Source organism: Martes martes (genome assembly GCF_963455335.1).
Source record: "Martes martes genome assembly, chromosome: 5".
NCBI lineage: Eukaryota > Metazoa > Chordata > Mammalia > Carnivora > Mustelidae > Martes > Martes martes.
The window spans coordinates 107,521,944-107,532,771 of record NC_137892.1 but is presented as its reverse complement, the minus strand read 5'-3'; the positions used below and the strand labels follow the sequence as shown (position 1 = coordinate 107,532,771).

At 41.4% G+C, this 10,828-nt stretch overlaps 1 pseudogene across 1 annotated transcript; it reads left to right on the top strand.

Moving 5' to 3' along the window:
- The first annotated feature begins 732 nt into the window (after window positions 1-732).
- Window positions 733-8,748, top strand: LOC308343344 (large ribosomal subunit protein uL18-like; annotated as a pseudogene). The gene is made up of 2 exons: window positions 733-789; window positions 7,867-8,748. The product of its transcript is annotated as a large ribosomal subunit protein uL18-like (transcript).
- Window positions 8,749-10,828: the final 2,080 nt, after the last annotated feature.

Below are 10,828 nucleotides of genomic sequence, written 5' to 3'. Positions count from 1 at the left end.
GTTTCACTCATATGTGGAATATAAGACATAGTGCAGAGGAGAATAGGTGAAGGGAGGGAAAACTGAATGGGAAGAAATCAGAGAGGGAGCCAAACCATGAGAGACTCTGGACTCTGGAAAACAAACTGAGGGTTGAGGAAAGGGAGGTGGGGGGATGGGGTAACTGGGTGATGAGTATTTAGAAGGGCACATGATGTGATGAGCACAGGGTGTTACACGCAACCAATGAACAATCATTGAACATTGTATCAAAACTAATGACGTACTATATGTTGGCTAATTGAATTTAAATTAAAAAATTGCACTGGAAACCTTTTCTTTTTACTCCCATTTATTTCCATGTAAAATCAGATCAAGATGAATCTTGAAAGTAATTTTAAAGTATAAATCAAGTAAAAATAAGAAACAGTCTGAAATTTAAGTCAGGAAATCGGGAAGAGCAGATTATCTATCTGACCTTAGGGTCTTGAGGAAGACTGGGTGCTAACTGCCAAGTATAAGAGTCTCAGATCTTTTTCAGCTCCATTAGGTAAGTCCAACTCCTCTTGTTTGAATTAATAATTCCTTAATGCACTGGCCAACCAATCTCTCCTGTACCCCAAGCAAGAAAATGCTCATCAGTTATGGGGGTTGAAGAAGTCTCCCTGCTGTATGCTTCCTGTGTGCAATCTCAAGGTCACAAATGTGTTACTCCTGGTCCTGCAAGAAGCAGAGGCCAAGACAGAACTAGAAATGCAAGAGATCCACTGGAAAATGTTTGTAAGAGATGCAGAGGAGGAGTTTGAGAAGGTAAGAAGAGATATCTGACCACAGTGCAGGGCTGACCCTGTGCAGGCCAGAGGGAAGGAAGGATAGGCAGCTGGGTTGGCAGAGTCTCGGACTGTAGCACAGTGCTAGGAAATTTTTGGCCAAGCTGAAGGAGAGTCCTGGAGCCAATGTACCTAGCACCTCACAGGTATGGGCTTGCCTTAGTACCCCTCTTGTGCTCAATCATTGGGTGAGAGCAGCCCAAGAGAAGCAAAGCCTCAGAGCAGATGGCATGGTGGATTTGGAGCACAGCCTCTGGGGCTGTTTATCAATTCTAGTCACAATGACACAGTAGGAATTCTAAGTGGTGCATCTTCAAGGCCACCATAGCTATGGAAGCCTTAGTGCAGCAGAAGGCCATGGGCGAAGAGGACAGTAGAGGAAGGAAGAGGGATATCAGCAGTTAAAGGAGGCCAAGACTGATTTGACCCAGTTCTGCCCAAACCCAACTTACACCTTAAATGAGGGTTGGGACTACTTAGAGGCTTCTGATTCCTGAGTCCCAGGTGAGCACCAATAGCCACCAAATCAGCTAGTGAGTAATAGCTTGGAAAGCAAGCACCATTGACCATATTTTACCTAAAAAATGTAATTCAGGTTTCAAACAACCAATTTTCAAGTTGATTTTGGGGTTGCAGACATACCAACACAGGGGACTGTCAACAAGAGAATATTTTCACTCTTACAATGATATAGCAATTATCAGAGAATACCCAATAATAGGATAAGATACCTACCTTTACACAACTGATACTGTTGTGTAGCTGGGAAAATGCAATGATTTCTCTTAGAAATATTGATTAAGTGCCTTATGTGTTGTCAGGAATTGTTCCAGATGATAGAAAAACAGATAGACATATTTGGAGTTATTCAAAAAATGAAAAACAAAAAATGCAGGTACAAGTCATGGGGAGATAGGTTTAGATTTGAAATACCAAAAAATATCTTAAATTTTTTCAATAATTGTGTTACACATCATCTTCCATTGTGCTTCCCAGGTCTTTGGTCATACAGTTGTTGTCCCATTGATTGCATTGTATTCCAGTTAGTTATTTATGGATTTCTTTTCTCCTGAGAGTTTCCAAAATCTCCAAGGAACACATGTGTTAATTCACTAATTAAATAACTCATCGCTCATATATTTATTCAGCAAAGGGTTTCTGAGTGCTTTGTGCCTGCTGTTGGTATCTGGGGAGGCCAAAATAAATAAGACAGAAGACCTGTCCTCCAGGAGCTCACAGTAAATTAAGGAGAAAGATGATGAGACATCAGTATAAATCTGAATAGTGTGTGCTATGGTGGGGGTATTTACTGAGAAAAGCAGGAGCATCAGGAGGGAATACCTTGTCCTGCTGAGGGGGTGTCAGTGAAGGAAATTCATCATAAAATTGCTGATTCTTCAGCTGCATCATGAAGGACAAGCAGAAGTTATCTAGGATTTTATCCCTAGTTTCCAGCACAAAACAAGTCCTCAATTCATCTCTGCAAAAATGAATAAATGAATGATACATAAATAGAGTGTAACTGAGAGTATTTTTTCCTGACCAGCAATAATTGCCTGGCATCCTGGTAATAGCACCTCACTGCTGGCTCCAGAAGTGGGCCCATGACCCAGGTCATGGCAATCACATAATGAACAGCTCTGGTCAGTGAGTGCTTCAGGAGACTAGACATGGTTGAACTTGTTACAGTGAAACTCATCTAAGGACCTGCTTGAGCAACTGAAGGATAGACTCTCTCTTTTTGCTGACTGGGAGCTATGAGGTCGTCAGTCTGGGGCATCTAGGGACCTCTTGGTTGAGAGAAGTCTGCTGAGGGTGAGCAGGGAGCAGGAGTAGTGAGGGAGAAATTGTGTCCCGATAACATTGTTTTGGCTCTTGGATCCGACAGTATAACAAGTAGGTCTACTCCTTAACTGTTCTTTGGGTGATCAGTAAATTACCCTTTGGGGGGGGTATGTATGAGGTGGGGTTTAAGCAAGTTTTAATTGGCTCTTCTATTACTTGTGGCCAAACGTGTTAACTAATAGAGATAAATAGCTATTTATAGTATAAATTGCTTCACAAATTACTGAGTTCTTCATTTCCAGAATGGTTCATTTAAAATCAAGTCTATCAGAGGGGCGCCTGGGTGCTCAGTGGGTTAAGGCCTCTGCCTTCGGCTCAGGTCATGATCCCAGGGTCCTGGGATTAAGCCCTGCATCGGGCTCTCTGCTCAGCGGGGAGCCTGCTTCCCCCGCCCTCTCTGCCTGCCTCTCTGTCTACTTGTAATCTCTGTCAAATGAATGAATAAAAAATAAATAAATAAAATAAAATCAATCAGTCTATCAGAAAAGTCTATCAGAAAAGGAAATGCTACATTACTGGAGAATCCTGTCTTTTTCAGCTTTGCTGATTGAGCTTAGGTTTCTGTCTGTTACCTGAGGAAGAGAGTGCTTGTGAAAGAGAGAGAGAGAGAGAAACGGGAGTGGAGGAGAGACTCGGCACCATAACATCACCAGATTGCCTAGCATCATTTTGGAATTACAATTTACTTCTTGTGAGTGACAAAATATACCCAAACCAGAAAGAACTGACACACTAAAATTTTTATTAAAAAGAATTAACAAATGTGCAGGTTGGCTGAGAGAAAGAGATGTGGCCACTAAGGCATAGTGGCTGAAAAAGATATTTCTTCTTTTCCTTCCTTCCCCTAAGTGCACCATCTAAAGGAGGAATTACTATCAAACACAAACATCCTCACCACAGTGACAACCTTGGCAGGGACCAGAGGAGAAAGTGCTCACTGGCCCTGTTCCCAGGGGTTTGAGTCAAGAAGACAGGAATCTGTGTAGCAAATCTGGGGCAGGAGAGCAGACGCCTAATGGGCAAAGTGTAGGACCAGAGAAGGTGCGTTTTATGAAACAGAAGTACAAATAAATAGCTGATACCAGAAGACAGAGCTTCTCCTGACTATTTAGAAACCACTGGACTCTGGTTCTATTTATAAAGATGACATGCTCCACAGAACCAGTTTTCTCTGTTACTAATCGAGGCTAAAGCATCAACATATTCCAGGCACATGTGGGAAGGGATGAGATGTGGGTTCAGGGCTCCGACCTCTTTAATGAAATCATTCTGCATCTGGGTCAGGACACATGCAGACTGATTTGTACTTTTTCCTCTCAGTAACTAGGAGAGACATAGATGCATATTCTTCCTCTAGATTTCTAGCCTTCTCACCTTCCTGTCAGTTTCATCTTTCTTCTTTTTGTCTTGTCTGCCACCCCTACCTCTTTTTCATTCTCTTCTAGCAGAGTACGTGCCTGGCTGCTTAAGGGACATGGATTCTGGTTTGGAACTGGCTATTCAACTTCAGATGTCTTATTTAATCTCTCTGGACTCCAATTTTCTCATCTGAAAAATGGGCTTAGATAAGTGTTTACCCAATTCATGTTTCCTAAAATATGAAGAACTGGGTTGCCCGCATGGATGTTGAAGACCCTGAGACATATCTCAGTAAAGAATCATATTCAGCTTTGTTTTGTCAAGGATGGCTCAAATTCATCTGAGAACAAAATCTCTTAAAAAAAAAAATGGGGACACCTGGGTGGCACGGTTGGTTGAGCATCCAACTCTTGGTTTTTGCTCGGGTTGTCATCTCAGGTCCTGGGATTGAACCCCATGTTGGACTCCAAACTCAGTGAGAAGTCTGCTTGAAATTCTCCCTCCTTCTTCCTCTGCCCCTCTTTCTATGCTCTCTCTCTCTCTCTCAAATAAGTCTTTAAAAAATAACATGTAGCTACATGTCACTATTCTATGGTATACAGGTTGAAAATTGCTGGTTTTGGGCAATCCTTGGATTGGTTCTCTAAAATTTCTTTTTACCATCCTTCCATTTAGAGTAGTTAGGAACAAAATTTACATTTCTCAGACTTGGGTAACTAAGGTTTTGTATTTGGATTACATCCTACCAATGAAATGAACTCATGGGATATGGGGAAGACATTTTCATTTTTTGCCCGATCCTGATGGATCACTAACCTAGACAAGCTCTAAAAGTCTTGTTCAACTCTCTGGGATTTTTATGTTTTCTCTCTCGGCCATACCTCTTCTTAGGCAAAAACCTCATTTAGCTATGATGAATCTGGTTCATTTATTTTTTTTTTTCTGAGTTGTAATACATCCCAAGAAATAAACCAAGGACAAATTAGGAAAGAGTGAATGCTAGCTGGGGGTCATCTTGCTCTGAAATATCCATCATCTTCTATAGTTAATTTCTGATTCAGTGTGCTATAGTTCATCTTGGGGTCTTACACCAATTCTAAAAAAAAGAGAGGCTTGATAAAAAGTTGGAACTATAACCATGATGCCCCATAGATCCTCTGGCCACCATTATGAGGCTGGGTTGAGCTGGGTACACAGACTGTTTCCCTTAAGCATCCCATGCTAATTTTATAGGGATGATTGTATTTCTCATCACATTTCAGGAGCATCTTAAATGCTGCTCCACTTCAAGAAGACAGTCTAGGATGGGCAGGGCCTAGCTCTGGCTCCCTGATGGCTTCGTAAGCAGCTTGGTCAGGACAAATAACTACTGTGTCCCTTAGATTATCTGGGTCTAAAATCAACGAAGCAGCATTTTCCCTAGCTGCCAGTACTTTAGACAAAGAGCAGATCTTGTATGTAGTGTGGTGAGTTTTAAAATTGAGCTTTTTAAGTGAGTGTCAGATATTACCAAACTCACTCCGGAACCTGATTCCATGAAGGTTAAACCCTGGAAGCTAGACTCATCAAAACATGAGATGAAGGGAATTTCTGGGTGGATGGTCCTTTGACAAAATTGGAAAGTGGTTAAAATTTGTCTTTTTCTCCTTCCAAATGACAAAAGTTCAGGTTTCCAACTTTTAGCACTAGAAAGCTTTCCCTATTCTCCTCTGCCCCTTAGAACTGTGCAGTGTTTTAAGTCTGTCCTTCTCAGAGCAAGGAAAAATAGTAAGTTCATTTATCCTGAGGCTGTTGTTTTAACCCTGGCATCCCATCAGTCCTGGATAGCTTCAGAGAGCATAAATGCCAGGGTCCCACAGCTAGAAACCCAACAGTCGGTCTTGGATGGGGCCCATGTATACTAACTATTCCAAAGCTCCCAAGGGTTGAGAACCGCTAGGGTAGTGTTACCTAAACATGCCTCTTCAAAGAGAATCATGGAAAAATTTCCAGGGATCAACTAATCTTCTCCCACTCCTACTCAAAATTTCCATAGAGCAGATTATCGCCATTCACTTTCATTTGCAAGCTTTAAGGTAACCAAACCAGAAGTACAGCTCTTTCCATAAATAAGAAGCTCATAAAATCTTGAGATAATGCCAAGGTTAGTTCAACATAAAGCTTCTATCTAGTAGCTGGTACTTTGTTCTAGAAATTCTGTGCCCATTCTGCTTCCTGGCTTGACTTATGCTCGATTATCCCAACCTTGAATACCCACAGAACCTGGTTTTCAACCTTTGCCTGGTATCCTGTTCTTCACCTAATCTTCCATTACTAACCTGATGACACACACATGGGCTTTGAGTTAGATCTTGTACAAGTCTTGACCCCACCACTCTGTAACTCAGGATCCCTTGGGAAAATTCTCTGGAGCCTTGGTTTCTTCATCTGCACAGTAGGAATGATATTTTCTTATTCTATCAGTTCAGACTTTTACACATAGTAAATATTCAACAATTGTGAGGCCTCTTTCCCTTCAAATCTCATTATTTACTTTGTACTTATTTCTACCTATTGTTTATATGACCATAGCCCAAAAGGTTTTTTAAAGCAGGATTTAGAGTATCAGTATAAAGATGTTTTAGGCACAGTAAAACCTCTTAGCTCCCACCATAAGGGGGCTGACCAAGGCATTCAGGACAGTGAAGGGATGGAGGAAACTAATGGATTCAGTGGGAGGAGTGATTTGAAGGAAGCTTTGGTAGTCACCAGTGGGAAGCTGAAAAATAAACCCAGAGAAGACCTGGAAAGGGCAGACCACCAGATATCCAAGTAGGAAGCAGAAATCCTGACTGGAGTCTGTTTCAAACCACAGACTCTGAATTTAGGGAAGAAAGCATTAAAAACAATAAATTACCTAACATGGCAAATTTAAGATTCAACTGCCTCAAACTGTAACAACTTAGGCACTTGTAAAAGAGAAATATTCCAGATGGCAAAGTGGAAGGATGAATTATAGAGAAGGAAGTGGCTAATATCCTGTGCAATACAAAAAAAAAAAAAAAAAAAAGCTTTCCTTGCAGGAGCCAGGCTGGGGAGCCTGGTGTTTCTGGAGACAGAAGTGGGGTGCCATTTGATCAGGGTCAGCTGGCCTCACTGGCCAGCCCTAGGTGCTCAGGGTTCAGGATTGGTTTCAAATTGCCTTCTGTCTTCTAAGAGATTCTGGAACAAATGACCTTGGTGTCTTAGGAGGGGTAAACAGAGTGACTACCTAACATGCATAGGACTTTTATTTGACTTGGTCCATCTGGCCTCACTATTTAATTCAGGATCCCATGGGCCTAGGTATGATTTCAAATTGCATCTTTCTTTTTTAAAGTTTTTATTTATTTATTTGACAGACAGAGATCACAAGTAGGCAGAGAGAGAGAGAGAGAGAGAGAGAGGAAGCAGGCCCCCACTGAGTAGAGAGCCCTACGCGGGGTTCGATCCCAGGACCCTGGGATCATGACCTGAGCTGAAGGCAGAGGCTTTAACCCACTGAGCCACCCAGGTGCCCCTCAAATTGCATCTTATACTTCTTCTCTTATACATCTTATACTTATACTTTTCATCTTTTACTTCACTTTATATCAGGTCACTCCAGCTCTGGAACGAAGGGGATTGAATCTGAACAGGTAAACTGGAGACAGGTGAAGGAATCTAACTGCATCCTTGTCAAAGGGGCCTTAGTTCTGGCTTCTTAAAATGTAGTCCTCAGACTGCATGATCTGACTATATGATGCCTCAATATCACCTCTGAGATTACTTGAAATGCAACACCCTGGCTGCTCTATAGCAAGCCACAGACACTAGTATTTGTTCTGCAGGATAGGGTTTAAAAGTGGTCAAGAATAAGGCTTACTTCAAGAGATACCATGTGAAATTTAGAAAAAGATGAGAGGGTAAAACTGATTACTATACTCAGAAATGCTTGGTAACTCAGGATAAAAATAAGTACAACACACCTAAATACAGGATGATGGTGCATGATCAAAGGAGATGTCATTTGTCAGATTGTTTATGCCTGTAGAGAAGGAGATATGATAGTCTGTGCAGCTTATGTTTATGAACTCCCAATGTTATGGTATGAAGGTTGGCCTGAAAAATTATGATGCATCATATTGTATGGGCATGTTGCTGGTCTGCAGGCTTCTCAACAGGTTTGGCATGGACAAGATCTATGAAGGCCAACTGGAGGTGACCAGAGATGAATACAATATGGGAAGATTGATGGCCAACGTGGTGCCATCACCCACTATCTGGATGCAAGGCTTGCCAGAACTACTACTGGAAATGAAGTTTTTGGGGCACTCAAGGGAGCTGTGGATGGACGCTTGTCTACCCCTCACAGTACCAAATTATTCCCTGGTTATGATTCAGAATGCAATGAATTCAATACAGAACTACAATAGAAGCACATCATGGGTCAGAATGTTGCAGATTATATGTGATACCTAATGGAAGAAGATGAAATACTTATAATAAATAATTCTCTCAATACACAAACAATGTAACTCCAGACATGATGGAGGACATTTTTAAGAAAGCTCACACTGTTATATGAGAGAATCTATTCTATGAGAAGAAGCCTAAAAAAGAAGTGAAAAGGAAAAAAGTGGAACTATCCCAAAATGTCTCTTGCCCAGGAGAGAAACTGCATAGCTCAGAAAAAGGCAAGCTTCCTAGCACTCAGGAGTGGGCTGTTGAGAGCTAATAAACCAAACCACATTTTTCTATTAATATTTTTCAGGTAAAGATAATAAACTTATTCATCAAGCAGCTAAAAAAAAAAAAAAAAGAAAAGAAAAGAAACAAGAAAGAAAGAAAGAAAGAAAGAAAGAAAGAAAGAAAGAAAGAAAGAAAGAAAGGGTATCTACCAAATCAGAACCTGCATTTTAACATGATCTGCTAAGATGTTTCATATGTATGTTAAGGTCTGAGAAACAACATACTCATAGATTTTATATGCAAAGGAAGAATACAGACCCACAAAGAGCCCTGTATGCATCAGAAAGGACATTGCCTGTGTCTAATTGTTTCAACAATAGTGCATGTCATGGAGTCTACAAGTTCCTAATAGCAATGCCAAGGCCTTGATCCCTAACAATAAAGGTCTTTTGGCCTGAAACAGGGTCCATAAGCAAAGGGCCATCCAGCACTCCATCTCAGCCTCAGCTATTCTGTTCTATTGTTTCTCCTCCTCTCATGGGGCATTCTGTGCCAAGTGGAGGAAAGTCATAACATGACAGAAAGTTGTATAAAACTGGTTTGCTATCACATTCAGAATAGTTCAGATTCCTTATTGTGGTCTCATAGGGCCCCTCATTCTCTGGGCCTCACTACTTCTTAAAATTTATTTCTTGCCCTCTGTAATGCTGCTCCAGCCATTCTGGCCCTTTTCTTTCTGGAACACACCGAATTCATTCCCAGCTCCAAGCATTTCCTGTTTCCTCTATGGGAATGCTCTTTCTTTCCTCCTGTCAGCATTGCTGAGTCCTCATCGCTTATGTCTCACAAACAATGCTTTCCTAGAAAGACCAAGCCTGCTACTCTGTTTGGGATGCCACCACACCTATTTTGTCTCTATCAGATTATCTTACGGGATTTTCCTCATTGAATTTAATGTTACCTGGTACTCTCATGTTTATATTTATTACTTCTCCTTCCCTACCACATATAAGCTTTAAAAGAGCAGGGAACAGATTCCTCTTCTTGACTGCTACATCCCAAGTGTTTAGATTAATACCTGACAAAGTATTTTTTCAAAGAATGTTTACTGAATTTGAGTGAATGATAGCACTGGGGTAAAACTACTGGCTTTTCAATTATCTGTGTATTCCTGTTTTCTCTGCTCTAATCACTCCGCTCATGCCCACAGATAACTCACAAGGGCTTAGATGGCAGAGCCTGAGTCAATGATATTTTAGGTCTGGCCCACAAAATTGAGATAGGTCACATTGTGGCCACTTCAGGGCTGCATAGTATTCCAATTCAATATAGGTCTGTAAACCCTTATTGACTGCCTGTCTATGTACAAGGTACTGTGAAATACAAAGGCAAAATATAAATGCCAAAGGCATCCCAGGAAGAAAAGAGGCATTTACAAAGGTATAGAAGCAAGAAAGGGGGTTGGAGAACTGCAAAGTTTGGTGATACCAAATGCAAAGTACACGCACAGTTTGGACAGACAGAAGGAAAGAAGGTTAGGGAAGGAACCAGAGTGCCTGTAATAATACATATCTTTGAGGTGCTGGACCTACATTATGTTTGAGGACAGATGCAAATATCTCAAATTCTTTTTAGTTGAAAAGAGCCAGCAGTGAGTTTAGCTGAGAGCATGTTGCAACCTCTAGCCCTCCTCTGTGATCCCTTTGGGTACCATGAGCACTATACCCAGCAATCTCAAAAGCCCTCACATGCTGGACCCATTAGGCACTGCATACTCCACTGTCTGAGTCATTTCCCCTCTGCCAATAGTGACAAACCCAGAGGAACTCTCCACTAATTGAGTCTGAAATGACTCACTCTAAACCAGGGACTTGAAACTTGAAAATCTCAGCAGCAATACCTTGGCAGTAAGACTCTTGGTTTAAGTTGTCCGGTTTATTGTCTGGGGAGCCAGTGGGCATAAGGGGATAGAGTAGAGGGTATCTGGGAGGAGGGCTTTGGAGCAGGACTTTTGGGTTTTCTCAGAGAGCTGGAAAGACAACAGCATCCACTGTATATCATTGATTGTGCAAGTTCCCTGCTGGTTGCCAAGTGCTAAAAAATGACATTCAGACACGTTTTGTTTG